This window comes from Microcebus murinus, unplaced genomic scaffold, assembly GCF_040939455.1.
Source record: "Microcebus murinus isolate Inina unplaced genomic scaffold, M.murinus_Inina_mat1.0 scaf002_hap2_Mmur4.0, whole genome shotgun sequence".
NCBI lineage: Eukaryota > Metazoa > Chordata > Mammalia > Primates > Cheirogaleidae > Microcebus > Microcebus murinus.
The window spans coordinates 922,445-935,388 of NW_027438948.1; the positions used below are offsets into that span (position 1 = coordinate 922,445).

Genomic DNA, 12,944 nt, shown 5'->3' on the forward strand with positions numbered 1-12,944 from the left:
GGGCGCACTTGAGGCTCTGACCCGAGGGGGGAGGCTGGGAGAGGGCAACGTACCCGACCTTAACATTGGTACCCCCACAATACGCTGGAACAACATCAGAGGTTAATGAATAAGAACACAGGGGGGAGGGGGGCACGGGCAACACATGTCACCTTAATACTTGGACTCCCATCATCTGCTTGAAAAGAGAGAGAAAAGAAAATGCAATCATAGAGATAAGAGACACTTTTTAAACATAATGAATCCGAAGAGAAAAGTAAAAGGAGGCCTGTGGGGCAGGTCTGGGTGTGACTCCGGATCCCCCAACATCAGGTGCCACCACCAAAGATTCCTACGTGTAGCCCATAGAACCCCAAAAGCAACGGGACGAGTTCTGGTCACATACTCCCTCAAAATGACATCCTGGCCTTCTTCTGGAACTCCCTCCCCTCTCAGACTCTCAAGGTTTCCTCCAGCGTGTCGGTTCCCACAGAGCAGACCTTTGGTCTGAGACCTGACAGTCCAGAAGCCACGCATGCTGCCGCGTGACGGCGGTGTCGCGGCTTGGGACAAGAGGAGGCCCCACGGTGCGGGCTGGGGCGCCAGGCACCGCGGCGGGCGCTGAGGGTGGGGGTGACCCCCGCCCCGGGCCGCCGCCTCGCTCCCAGAGAGGGGACAGAACAAGAGGCAAAACAAAAAAAAAAAAAAAAAAAAAAAAGAAGCCTACGGCACCCGGTATTCCCAGGCGGTCTCCCATCCAAGTACTAACCAGGCCCGACCCTGCTTAGCTTCTGAGACCAGACGAGATCGGGCGCGTTCAGGGTGGTGTGGCCCTAGACGGCGGAGGGCGCCCCTGCCCCGCTCAAGAAGCCGAGCCTCTCTGCGCTTCCCCGCCGCCTCCTCCCGCCCCAGGCCCCGCGCCGGCGCTGACCCGCACCGGGCGGGCCTGTTGAGTTCACCGGCCGGGTCCGGCGGGCTCCGAGGGACGGGGGTGACAGGCGGGGTGGGGCGGGGCGGGCAGGGAGCGGCGGGCCGGGGTGGGGGGCTGTCTCTCTATACACACACACACACACACACACTCACACTCACACTCACTCACTCACACTCACACAAGATGCGCCTCCACGGCTGGACTCGCCAAGGTGGAGACCTTCCAGCCCCCTTCCTCTCCTCGCCTGGCCCACCCCCAGCTCGTGGCCGCCCCCGCCGCCGCCGCCGCCGCCGCCGCCGCCGCCGATTGCGCACGCGCGGGTCGCCCGCCCTTTGACCCCAGGCAGGGGCCGCCCTCCCCGACAACCCCTTTCAGCTGCGCCCCCCACCCTGTGGGTGGGCTGCCGCCTATTCCCCCGGGCCCGGGCTGGGGCACAGCGCATGGGGGAGGGGAGCGAGTGTATGGGGCGTCTCTCTGTCTCTCTAGGGATGTGTCCCATGGGTGGGGTGGCGTGGTTAGTGGGGCGCTGAAGAAATCAGTCCCCTCCATCTCCTACCTCTGGAAAACGCCCAAGCCCTTGGAGAACTGCCGGCAACGCGACCGTGGGGGCCGGGACCCTCCTCTGTGTCCTCCTGTGGCCCAGTCCAAGGGGCCTGGGCCTGGCCGGGGCTGCATTGGACCCCGACCACCCTGGCGTGTGGACTCGCTAAAAATCGGCGATTAGATATTGGATTCCAGCTTCATTGAGGTCATTTCACTAATGAGTGCACCGGAAAGAGTTTCCTAATCCATCTGTGAGGGTGGCAACTGAAAGAGAATTTTAAAGCTGACAGAATAGGCGAGGAAAGGCATAGGAGATTTCCACACCCAGTAAGGAAGCCTTTCCCGAAATGGAAGAAAGAAACGAGCAAACAGAGACACCGGTAGCCCGCCAGGATCAGAGTCTGCCCCCGAGAGAAAGTACCCTGACCAGGTTCACCCGTGGGTGGGTGGCGAGCTAGCGGCATTCAGAAGAGCGAGGCCCGCAGTCTGTGCAGAAGACACCTGCACTCGGGTGTGTGTGGCGGCACGATTCACAAGCAGCTCCAGATGTTAAGCCAAGGAGAAGCCAGGGAGTTCCCAACGCCCCAGGTGTCCTCAGCCCACGACTGGCTGCTGGGGGAATGCGAAGCCCGGCTCCTTGTCTCAGAGCGGGACAACCAGGAGGTGTGACGTACACCCCGGGGTTCCCAGGAGGATCAGGCTGAAGCTGGGACTTGGCCTGAAAGTGTCCCCTCGCACGGCCACCCCCTTCCCCTTCCTGCTCCTCTACTCCTGGTGCCCCTCCATCCAGGGGCCAGACCTTAAAGAGTCACCCGCAAGAGAATCCTGGTCCCAAAGGAGCCTTCTGGGGGACCCGTGCTGAGAGAGGTTGTGGGCATGGCCCGCTGGGGCTCTGCCCGACCCAGGGCTGAGAGATGCAACCTCCCAGCTCTGGGTCCCTGCAGGGGAAGCGTTGGCAAGCACAGGGCCAGTCCTCCAAAGGCCCAGGTGCAGGGAGCCCAGGCCAAGCAGCCTGTGGAAGAAGCCACCCCGGGAACACGACTGCAGGCCACGGCCCTTCCCACCTCCTCCTCCTCCTCCTCCTCCTGCTCCTCCACCCCCCCCCCGACCTCCCACCCCCACCCCCGACATGGCGCAGGGCTCAGAGACACCTCAGACACTTGCTACCCAAAGTGCAAAGGGCATCAGTTGCTCCTCCAAACCCCCCCCCCGCCCAGCAGACCGCGTTGTCCAGCCAGCCCCCGGGCCTCCCTGGGGTGCCCAGCACAAAAGTGCAGACAACCACCGGACCCTCAATCTCAGTTTTCGGATGTTTTTGCCACTCTAAGGACCCGCAGGCCAGCTGGGCCTTCTGGCAGGACAGAGAGCCCCGGAATCCGACGTGGAGAGCTGGGTGTACGTCCCCACGAGGAGGCGGTCCCCACCTCCGCGGCTCTCCCCTTGCGGGGGGGGGGAAAAGCAGCCACGGGGCCTCAGAGAAGACACCAGGCTGGGCGCCCGCCCCACAGTGGGGGCACGTCCCCCGCAGGCCACTTAGCGACGGCCGCCGGCCGGCGGACGGTTGGGTGGCGCGAGACGCTGCGGCCGCCCTGCTACCGGGTTCCTGGGAGGGCGTCCTGGAACCAGCGTCCACACCAAGCCCTTGGAAGGCCCAGGCGACGGAGGAGCCCCGTCAGGCAGGGGCCGAGGACGGTGACGGCCCGGGCGGGGAGGAGCGTGTCAGGCAGGGGCAGAGGACGGTGACAGGTGACAGGCCGGGCGGGAAGGAGTCATTCAGGCAGGGGCCGAGGAGGAGACGGGGCTGGGTAAGGGTTAGGGTTAGAGTCAGGGCACAAGTCACAATCGCAAAGACCTGGAAGCGACCCGAGTGCCCATCGACCCACCAGTGCGTAAATGAAATGTGGCGCGTGGACACCACGGAGTGCTATTCAGCTAGGAGGAGCAGCGGTGAGAGGGCACCTCTCGTGGTTCTCCTGGCCAGAGCTGGAACCCGTTCCAGTAAGCCAGGTAGCCCAAGAATGGACACACGAGCACCACGTGCTCGCGCTCACCAGCAAATGGGTACGAACCGACGGACACCCAAGTGGACACAGAGGAATCACCTTCATCGGGTGGGTGTCGGGCGGGTGGGGGGAGGGGATGGGCATACACCTCCATTAGGAATGGGGTGGGTGCGCACCGACTGGGGGATGGGCGCACTTGAGGCTCTGACCCGAGGGGGGAGGCTGGGAGAGGGCAACGTACCCGACCTTAACATTGGTACCCCCACAATACGCTGGAACAACATCAGAGGTTAATGAATAAGAACACAGGGGGGAGGGGGGCACGGGCAACACATGTCACCTTAATACTTGGACTCCCATCATCTGCTTGAAAAGAGAGAGAAAAGAAAATGCAATCATAGAGATAAGAGACACTTTTTAAACATAATGAATCCGAAGAGAAAAGTAAAAGGAGGCCTGTGGGGCAGGTCTGGGTGTGACTCCGGATCCCCCAACATCAGGTGCCACCACCAAAGATTCCTACGTGTAGCCCATAGAACCCCAAAAGCAACGGGACGAGTTCTGGTCACATACTCCCTGAAAATGACATCCTGGCCTTCTTCTGGAACTCCCTCCCCTCTCAGACTCTCAAGGTTTCCTCCAGCGTGTCGGTTCCCACAGAGCAGACCTTTGGTCTGAGACCTGACAGTCCAGAAGCCACGCATGCTGCCGCGTGACGGCGGTGTCGCGGCTTGGGACAAGAGGAGGCCCCACGGTGCGGGCTGGGGCGCCAGGCACCGCGGCGGGCGCTGAGGGTGGGGGTGACCCCCGCCCCGGGCCGCCGCCTCGCTCCCAGAGAGGGGACAGAACAAGAGGCAAAACAAAAAAAAAAAAAAAAAAAAAAAAAAAGAAGCCTACGGCACCCGGTATTCCCAGGCGGTCTCCCATCCAAGTACTAACCAGGCCCGACCCTGCTTAGCTTCTGAGACCAGACGAGATCGGGCGCGTTCAGGGTGGTGTGGCCCTAGACGGCGGAGGGCGCCCCTGCCCCGCTCAAGAAGCCGAGCCTCTCTGCGCTTCCCCGCCGCCTCCTCCCGCCCCAGGCCCCGCGCCGGCGCTGACCCGCACCGGGCGGGCCTGTTGAGTTCACCGGCCGGGTCCGGCGGGCTCCGAGGGACGGGGGTGACAGGCGGGGTGGGGCGGGGCGGGCAGGGAGCGGCGGGCCGGGGTGGGGGGCTGTCTCTCTATACACACACACACACACACACTCACACTCACACTCACTCACTCACACTCACACAAGATGCGCCTCCACGGCTGGACTCGCCAAGGTGGAGACCTTCCAGCCCCCTTCCTCTCCTCGCCTGGCCCACCCCCAGCTCGTGGCCGCCCCCGCCGCCGCCGCCGCCGCCGCCGCCGCCGCCGATTGCGCACGCGCGGGTCGCCCGCCCTTTGACCCCAGGCAGGGGCCGCCCTCCCCGACAACCCCTTTCAGCTGCGCCCCCCACCCTGTGGGTGGGCTGCCGCCTATTCCCCCGGGCCCGGGCTGGGGCACAGCGCATGGGGGAGGGGAGCGAGTGTATGGGGCGTCTCTCTCTCTCTCTAGGGATGTGTCCCATGGGTGGGGTGGCGTGGTTAGTGGGGCGCTGAAGAAATCAGTCCCCTCCATCTCCTACCTCTGGAAAACGCCCAAGCCCTTGGAGAACTGCCGGCAACGCGACCGTGGGGGCCGGGACCCTCCTCTGTGTCCTCCTGTGGCCCAGTCCAAGGGGCCTGGGCCTGGCCGGGGCTGCATTGGACCCCGACCACCCTGGCGTGTGGACTCGCTAAAAATCGGCGATTAGATATTGGATTCCAGCTTCATTGAGGTCATTTCACTAATGAGTGCACCGGAAAGAGTTTCCTAATCCATCTGTGAGGGTGGCAACTGAAAGAGAATTTTAAAGCTGACAGAATAGGCGAGGAAAGGCATAGGAGATTTCCACACCCAGTAAGGAAGCCTTTCCCAAAATGGAAGAAAGAAACGAGCAAACAGAGACACCGGTAGCCCGCCAGGATCAGAGTCTGCCCCCGAGAGAAAGTACCCTGACCAGGTTCACCCGTGGGTGGGTGGCGAGCTAGCGGCATTCAGAAGAGCAAGGCCCGCAGTCTGTGCAGAAGACACCTGCACTCGGGTGTGTGTGGCGGCACGATTCACAAGCAGCTCCAGATGTTAAGCCAAGGAGAAGCCAGGGAGTTCCCAACGCCCCAGGTGTCCTCAGCCCACGACTGGCTGCTGGGGGAATGCGAAGCCCGGCTCCTTGTCTCAGAGCGGGACAACCAGGAGGTGTGACGTACACCCCGGGGTTCCCAGGAGGATCAGGCTGAAGCTGGGACTTGGCCTGAAAGTGTCCCCTCGCACGGCCACCCCCTTCCCCTTCCTGCTCCTCTACTCCTGGTGCCCCTCCATCCAGGGGCCAGACCTTAAAGAGTCACCCGCAAGAGAATCCTGGTCCCAAAGGAGCCTTCTGGGGGACCCGTGCTGAGAGAGGTTGTGGGCATGGCCCGCTGGGGCTCTGCCCGACCCAGGGCTGAGAGATGCAACCTCCCAGCTCTGGGTCCCTGCAGGGGAAGCGTTGGCAAGCACAGGGCCAGTCCTCCAAAGGCCCAGGTGCAGGGAGCCCAGGCCAAGCAGCCTGTGGAAGAAGCCACCCCGGGAACACGACTGCAGGCCACGGCCCTTCCCACCTCCTCCTCCTCCTCCTCCTCCTGCTCCTCCACCCCCCCCCGACCTCCCACCCCCACCCCCGACATGGCGCAGGGCTCAGAGACACCTCAGACACTTGCTACCCAAAGTGCAAAGGGCATCAGTTGCTCCTCCAAACCCCCCCCCCCGCCCAGCAGACCGCGTTGTCCAGCCAGCCCCCGGGCCTCCCTGGGGTGCCCAGCACAAAAGTGCAGACAACCACCGGACCCTCAATCTCAGTTTTCGGATGTTTTTGCCACTCTAAGGACCCGCAGGCCAGCTGGGCCTTCTGGCAGGACAGAGAGCCCCGGAATCCGACGTGGAGAGCTGGGTGTACGTCCCCACGAGGAGGCGGTCCCCACCTCCGCGGCTCTCCCCTTGCGGGGGGGGGGGGGAAAAGCAGCCACGGGGCCTCAGAGAAGACACCAGGCTGGGCGCCCGCCCCACAGTGGGGGCACGTCCCCCGCAGGCCACTTAGCGACGTCCGCCGGCCGGCGGACGGTTGGGTGGCGCGAGACGCTGCGGCCGCCCTGCTACCGGGTTCCTGGGAGGGCGTCCTGGAACCAGCGTCCACACCAAGCCCTTGGAAGGCCCAGGCGACGGAGGAGCCCCGTCAGGCAGGGGCCGAGGACGGTGACGGCCCGGGCGGGGAGGAGCGTGTCAGGCAGGGGCAGAGGACGGTGACAGGTGACAGGCCGGGCGGGAAGGAGTCATTCAGGCAGGGGCCGAGGAGGAGACGGGGCTGGGTAAGGGTTAGGGTTAGAGTCAGGGCACAAGTCACAATCGCAAAGACCTGGAAGCGACCCGAGTGCCCATCGACCCACCAGTGCGTAAATGAAATGTGGCGCGTGGACACCACGGAGTGCTATTCAGCTAGGAGGAGCAGCGGTGAGAGGGCACCTCTCGTGGTTCTCCTGGCCAGAGCTGGAACCCGTTCCAGTAAGCCAGGTAGCCCAAGAATGGACACACGAGCACCACGTGCTCGCGCTCACCAGCAAATGGGTACGAACCGACGGACACCCAAGTGGACACAGAGGAATCACCTTCATCGGGTGGGTGTCGGGCGGGTGGGGGGAGGGGATGGGCATACACCTCCATTAGGAATGGGGTGGGTGCGCACCGACTGGGGGATGGGCGCACTTGAGGCTCTGACCCGAGGGGGGAGGCTGGGAGAGGGCAACGTACCCGACCTTAACATTGGTACCCCCACAATACGCTGGAACAACATCAGAGGTTAATGAATAAGAACACAGGGGGGAGGGGGGCACGGGCAACACATGTCACCTTAATACTTGGACTCCCATCATCTGCTTGAAAAGAGAGAGAAAAGAAAATGCAATCATAGAGATAAGAGACACTTTTTAAACATAATGAATCCGAAGAGAAAAGTAAAAGGAGGCCTGTGGGGCAGGTCTGGGTGTGACTCCGGATCCCCCAACATCAGGTGCCACCACCAAAGATTCCTACGTGTAGCCCATAGAACCCCAAAAGCAACGGGACGAGTTCTGGTCACATACTCCCTCAAAATGACATCCTGGCCTTCTTCTGGAACTCCCTCCCCTCTCAGACTCTCAAGGTTTCCTCCAGCGTGTCGGTTCCCACAGAGCAGACCTTTGGTCTGAGACCTGACAGTCCAGAAGCCACGCATGCTGCCGCGTGACGGCGGTGTCGCGGCTTGGGACAAGAGGAGGCCCCACGGTGCGGGCTGGGGCGCCAGGCACCGCGGCGGGCGCTGAGGGTGGGGGTGACCCCCGCCCCGGGCCGCCGCCTCGCTCCCAGAGAGGGGACAGAACAAGAGGCAAAACAAAAAAAAAAAAAGAAGCCTACGGCACCCGGTATTCCCAGGCGGTCTCCCATCCAAGTACTAACCAGGCCCGACCCTGCTTAGCTTCTGAGACCAGACGAGATCGGGCGCGTTCAGGGTGGTGTGGCCCTAGACGGCGGAGGGCGCCCCTGCCCCGCTCAAGAAGCCGAGCCTCTCTGCGCTTCCCCGCCGCCTCCTCCCGCCCCAGGCCCCGCGCCGGCGCTGACCCGCACCGGGCGGGCCTGTTGAGTTCACCGGCCGGGTCCGGCGGGCTCCGAGGGACGGGGGTGACAGGCGGGGTGGGGCGGGGCGGGCAGGGAGCGGCGGGCCGGGGTGGGGGGCTGTCTCTCTATACACACACACACACACACACTCACACTCACACTCACTCACTCACACTCACACAAGATGCGCCTCCACGGCTGGACTCGCCAAGGTGGAGACCTTCCAGCCCCCTTCCTCTCCTCGCCTGGCCCACCCCCAGCTCGTGGCCGCCCCCGCCGCCGCCGCCGCCGCCGCCGCCGCCGATTGCGCACGCGCGGGTCGCCCGCCCTTTGACCCCAGGCAGGGGCCGCCCTCCCCGACAACCCCTTTCAGCTGCGCCCCCCACCCTGTGGGTGGGCTGCCGCCTATTCCCCCGGGCCCGGGCTGGGGCACAGCGCATGGGGGAGGGGAGCGAGTGTATGGGGCGTCTCTCTCTCTCTCTAGGGATGTGTCCCATGGGTGGGGTGGCGTGGTTAGTGGGGCGCTGAAGAAATCAGTCCCCTCCATCTCCTACCTCTGGAAAACGCCCAAGCCCTTGGAGAACTGCCGGCAACGCGACCGTGGGGGCCGGGACCCTCCTCTGTGTCCTCCTGTGGCCCAGTCCAAGGGGCCTGGGCCTGGCCGGGGCTGCATTGGACCCCGACCACCCTGGCGTGTGGACTCGCTAAAAATCGGCGATTAGATATTGGATTCCAGCTTCATTGAGGTCATTTCACTAATGAGTGCACCGGAAAGAGTTTCCTAATCCATCTGTGAGGGTGGCAACTGAAAGAGAATTTTAAAGCTGACAGAATAGGCGAGGAAAGGCATAGGAGATTTCCACACCCAGTAAGGAAGCCTTTCCCGAAATGGAAGAAAGAAACGAGCAAACAGAGACACCGGTAGCCCGCCAGGATCAGAGTCTGCCCCCGAGAGAAAGTACCCTGACCAGGTTCACCCGTGGGTGGGTGGCGAGCTAGCGGCATTCAGAAGAGCGAGGCCCGCAGTCTGTGCAGAAGACACCTGCACTCGGGTGTGTGTGGCGGCACGATTCACAAGCAGCTCCAGATGTTAAGCCAAGGAGAAGCCAGGGAGTTCCCAACGCCCCAGGTGTCCTCAGCCCACGACTGGCTGCTGGGGGAATGCGAAGCCCGGCTCCTTGTCTCAGAGCGGGACAACCAGGAGGTGTGACGTACACCCCGGGGTTCCCAGGAGGATCAGGCTGAAGCTGGGACTTGGCCTGAAAGTGTCCCCTCGCACGGCCACCCCCTTCCCCTTCCTGCTCCTCTACTCCTGGTGCCCCTCCATCCAGGGGCCAGACCTTAAAGAGTCACCCGCAAGAGAATCCTGGTCCCAAAGGAGCCTTCTGGGGGACCCGTGCTGAGAGAGGTTGTGGGCATGGCCCGCTGGGGCTCTGCCCGACCCAGGGCTGAGAGATGCAACCTCCCAGCTCTGGGTCCCTGCAGGGGAAGCGTTGGCAAGCACAGGGCCAGTCCTCCAAAGGCCCAGGTGCAGGGAGCCCAGGCCAAGCAGCCTGTGGAAGAAGCCACCCCGGGAACACGACTGCAGGCCACGGCCCTTCCCACCTCCTCCTCCTCCTCCTCCTCCTGCTCCTCCACCCCCCCCCGACCTCCCACCCCCACCCCCGACATGGCGCAGGGCTCAGAGACACCTCAGACACTTGCTACCCAAAGTGCAAAGGGCATCAGTTGCTCCTCCAAACCCCCCCCCCCGCCCAGCAGACCGCGTTGTCCAGCCAGCCCCCGGGCCTCCCTGGGGTGCCCAGCACAAAAGTGCAGACAACCACCGGACCCTCAATCTCAGTTTTCGGATGTTTTTGCCACTCTAAGGACCCGCAGGCCAGCTGGGCCTTCTGGCAGGACAGAGAGCCCCGGAATCCGACGTGGAGAGCTGGGTGTACGTCCCCACGAGGAGGCGGTCCCCACCTCCGCGGCTCTCCCCTTGCGGGGGGGGGGGAAAAGCAGCCACGGGGCCTCAGAGAAGACACCAGGCTGGGCGCCCGCCCCACAGTGGGGGCACGTCCCCCGCAGGCCACTTAGCGACGGCCGCCGGCCGGCGGACGGTTGGGTGGCGCGAGACGCTGCGGCCGCCCTGCTACCGGGTTCCTGGGAGGGCGTCCTGGAACCAGCGTCCACACCAAGCCCTTGGAAGGCCCAGGCGACGGAGGAGCCCCGTCAGGCAGGGGCCGAGGACGGTGACGGCCCGGGCGGGGAGGAGCGTGTCAGGCAGGGGCAGAGGACGGTGACAGGTGACAGGCCGGGCGGGAAGGAGTCATTCAGGCAGGGGCCGAGGAGGAGACGGGGCTGGGTAAGGGTTAGGGTTAGAGTCAGGGCACAAGTCACAATCGCAAAGACCTGGAAGCGACCCGAGTGCCCATCGACCCACCAGTGCGTAAATGAAATGTGGCGCGTGGACACCACGGAGTGCTATTCAGCTAGGAGGAGCAGCGGTGAGAGGGCACCTCTCGTGGTTCTCCTGGCCAGAGCTGGAACCCGTTCCAGTAAGCCAGGTAGCCCAAGAATGGACACACGAGCACCACGTGCTCGCGCTCACCAGCAAATGGGTACGAACCGACGGACACCCAAGTGGACACAGAGGAATCACCTTCATCGGGTGGGTGTCGGGCGGGTGGGGGGAGGGGATGGGCATACACCTCCATTAGGAATGGGGTGGGTGCGCACCGACTGGGGGATGGGCGCACTTGAGGCTCTGACCCGAGGGGGGAGGCTGGGAGAGGGCAACGTACCCGACCTTAACATTGGTACCCCCACAATACGCTGGAACAACATCAGAGGTTAATGAATAAGAACACAGGGGGGAGGGGGGCACGGGCAACACATGTCACCTTAATACTTGGACTCCCATCATCTGCTTGAAAAGAGAGAGAAAAGAAAATGCAATCATAGAGATAAGAGACACTTTTTAAACATAATGAATCCGAAGAGAAAAGTAAAAGGAGGCCTGTGGGGCAGGTCTGGGTGTGACTCCGGATCCCCCAACATCAGGTGCCACCACCAAAGATTCCTACGTGTAGCCCATAGAACCCCAAAAGCAACGGGACGAGTTCTGGTCACATACTCCCTCAAAATGACATCCTGGCCTTCTTCTGGAACTCCCTCCCCTCTCAGACTCTCAAGGTTTCCTCCAGCGTGTCGGTTCCCACAGAGCAGACCTTTGGTCTGAGACCTGACAGTCCAGAAGCCACGCATGCTGCCGCGTGACGGCGGTGTCGCGGCTTGGGACAAGAGGAGGCCCCACGGTGCGGGCTGGGGCGCCAGGCACCGCGGCGGGCGCTGAGGGTGGGGGTGACCCCCGCCCCGGGCCGCCGCCTCGCTCCCAGAGAGGGGACAGAACAAGAGGCAAAACAAAAAAAAAAAAAAAAAAAAAAGAAGCCTACGGCACCCGGTATTCCCAGGCGGTCTCCCATCCAAGTACTAACCAGGCCCGACCCTGCTTAGCTTCTGAGACCAGACGAGATCGGGCGCGTTCAGGGTGGTGTGGCCCTAGACGGCGGAGGGCGCCCCTGCCCCGCTCAAGAAGCCGAGCCTCTCTGCGCTTCCCCGCCGCCTCCTCCCGCCCCAGGCCCCGCGCCGGCGCTGACCCGCACCGGGCGGGCCTGTTGAGTTCACCGGCCGGGTCCGGCGGGCTCCGAGGGACGGGGGTGACAGGCGGGGTGGGGCGGGGCGGGCAGGGAGCGGCGGGCCGGGGTGGGGGGCTGTCTCTCTATACACACACACACACACACACTCACACTCACACTCACTCACTCACACTCACACAAGATGCGCCTCCACGGCTGGACTCGCCAAGGTGGAGACCTTCCAGCCCCCTTCCTCTCCTCGCCTGGCCCACCCCCAGCTCGTGGCCGCCCCCGCCGCCGCCGCCGCCGCCGCCGCCGATTGCGCACGCGCGGGTCGCCCGCCCTTTGACCCCAGGCAGGGGCCGCCCTCCCCGACAACCCCTTTCAGCTGCGCCCCCCACCCTGTGGGTGGGCTGCCGCCTATTCCCCCGGGCCCGGGCTGGGGCACAGCGCATGGGGGAGGGGAGCGAGTGTATGGGGCGTCTCTCTCTCTCTCTAGGGATGTGTCCCATGGGTGGGGTGGCGTGGTTAGTGGGGCGCTGAAGAAATCAGTCCCCTCCATCTCCTACCTCTGGAAAACGCCCAAGCCCTTGGAGAACTGCCGGCAACGCGACCGTGGGGGCCGGGACCCTCCTCTGTGTCCTCCTGTGGCCCAGTCCAAGGGGCCTGGGCCTGGCCGGGGCTGCATTGGACCCCGACCACCCTGGCGTGTGGACTCGCTAAAAATCGGCGATTAGATATTGGATTCCAGCTTCATTGAGGTCATTTCACTAATGAGTGCACCGGAAAGAGTTTCCTAATCCATCTGTGAGGGTGGCAACTGAAAGAGAATTTTAAAGCTGACAGAATAGGCGAGGAAAGGCATAGGAGATTTCCACACCCAGTAAGGAAGCCTTTCCCGAAATGGAAGAAAGAAACGAGCAAACAGAGACACCGGTAGCCCGCCAGGATCAGAGTCTGCCCCCGAGAGAAAGTACCCTGACCAGGTTCACCCGTGGGTGGGTGGCGAGCTAGCGGCATTCAGAAGAGCGAGGCCCGCAGTCTGTGCAGAAGACACCTGCACTCGGGTGTGTGTGGCGGCACGATTCACAAGCAGCTCCAGATGTTAAGCCAAGGAGAAGCCAGGGAGTTCCCAA

General features: G+C 63.4%; 4 non-coding genes across 4 annotated transcripts; all 4 read right to left on the bottom strand.

Annotated features, from left to right (window-relative positions):
- Positions 1 to 699: 699 nt before the first annotated feature.
- On the bottom strand, positions 700 to 818 carry LOC142866334 (5S ribosomal RNA). Its single transcript, XR_012916341.1, has one exon. It is a non-coding gene; the product is annotated as a 5S ribosomal RNA (ribosomal RNA).
- A 3,528-nt stretch (positions 819 to 4,346) lies between these two features.
- On the bottom strand, positions 4,347 to 4,465 carry LOC142866335 (5S ribosomal RNA). Its single transcript, XR_012916342.1, has one exon. It is a non-coding gene; the product is annotated as a 5S ribosomal RNA (ribosomal RNA).
- Positions 4,466 to 7,980: 3,515 nt separating this feature from the next.
- Positions 7,981 to 8,099, bottom strand: LOC142866336 (5S ribosomal RNA). Its single transcript, XR_012916343.1, has one exon. It is a non-coding gene; the product is annotated as a 5S ribosomal RNA (ribosomal RNA).
- A 3,519-nt stretch (positions 8,100 to 11,618) lies between these two features.
- Positions 11,619 to 11,737, bottom strand: LOC142866337 (5S ribosomal RNA). Its single transcript, XR_012916344.1, has one exon. It is a non-coding gene; the product is annotated as a 5S ribosomal RNA (ribosomal RNA).
- Between the last annotated feature and the right edge of the window lie 1,207 nt (positions 11,738 to 12,944).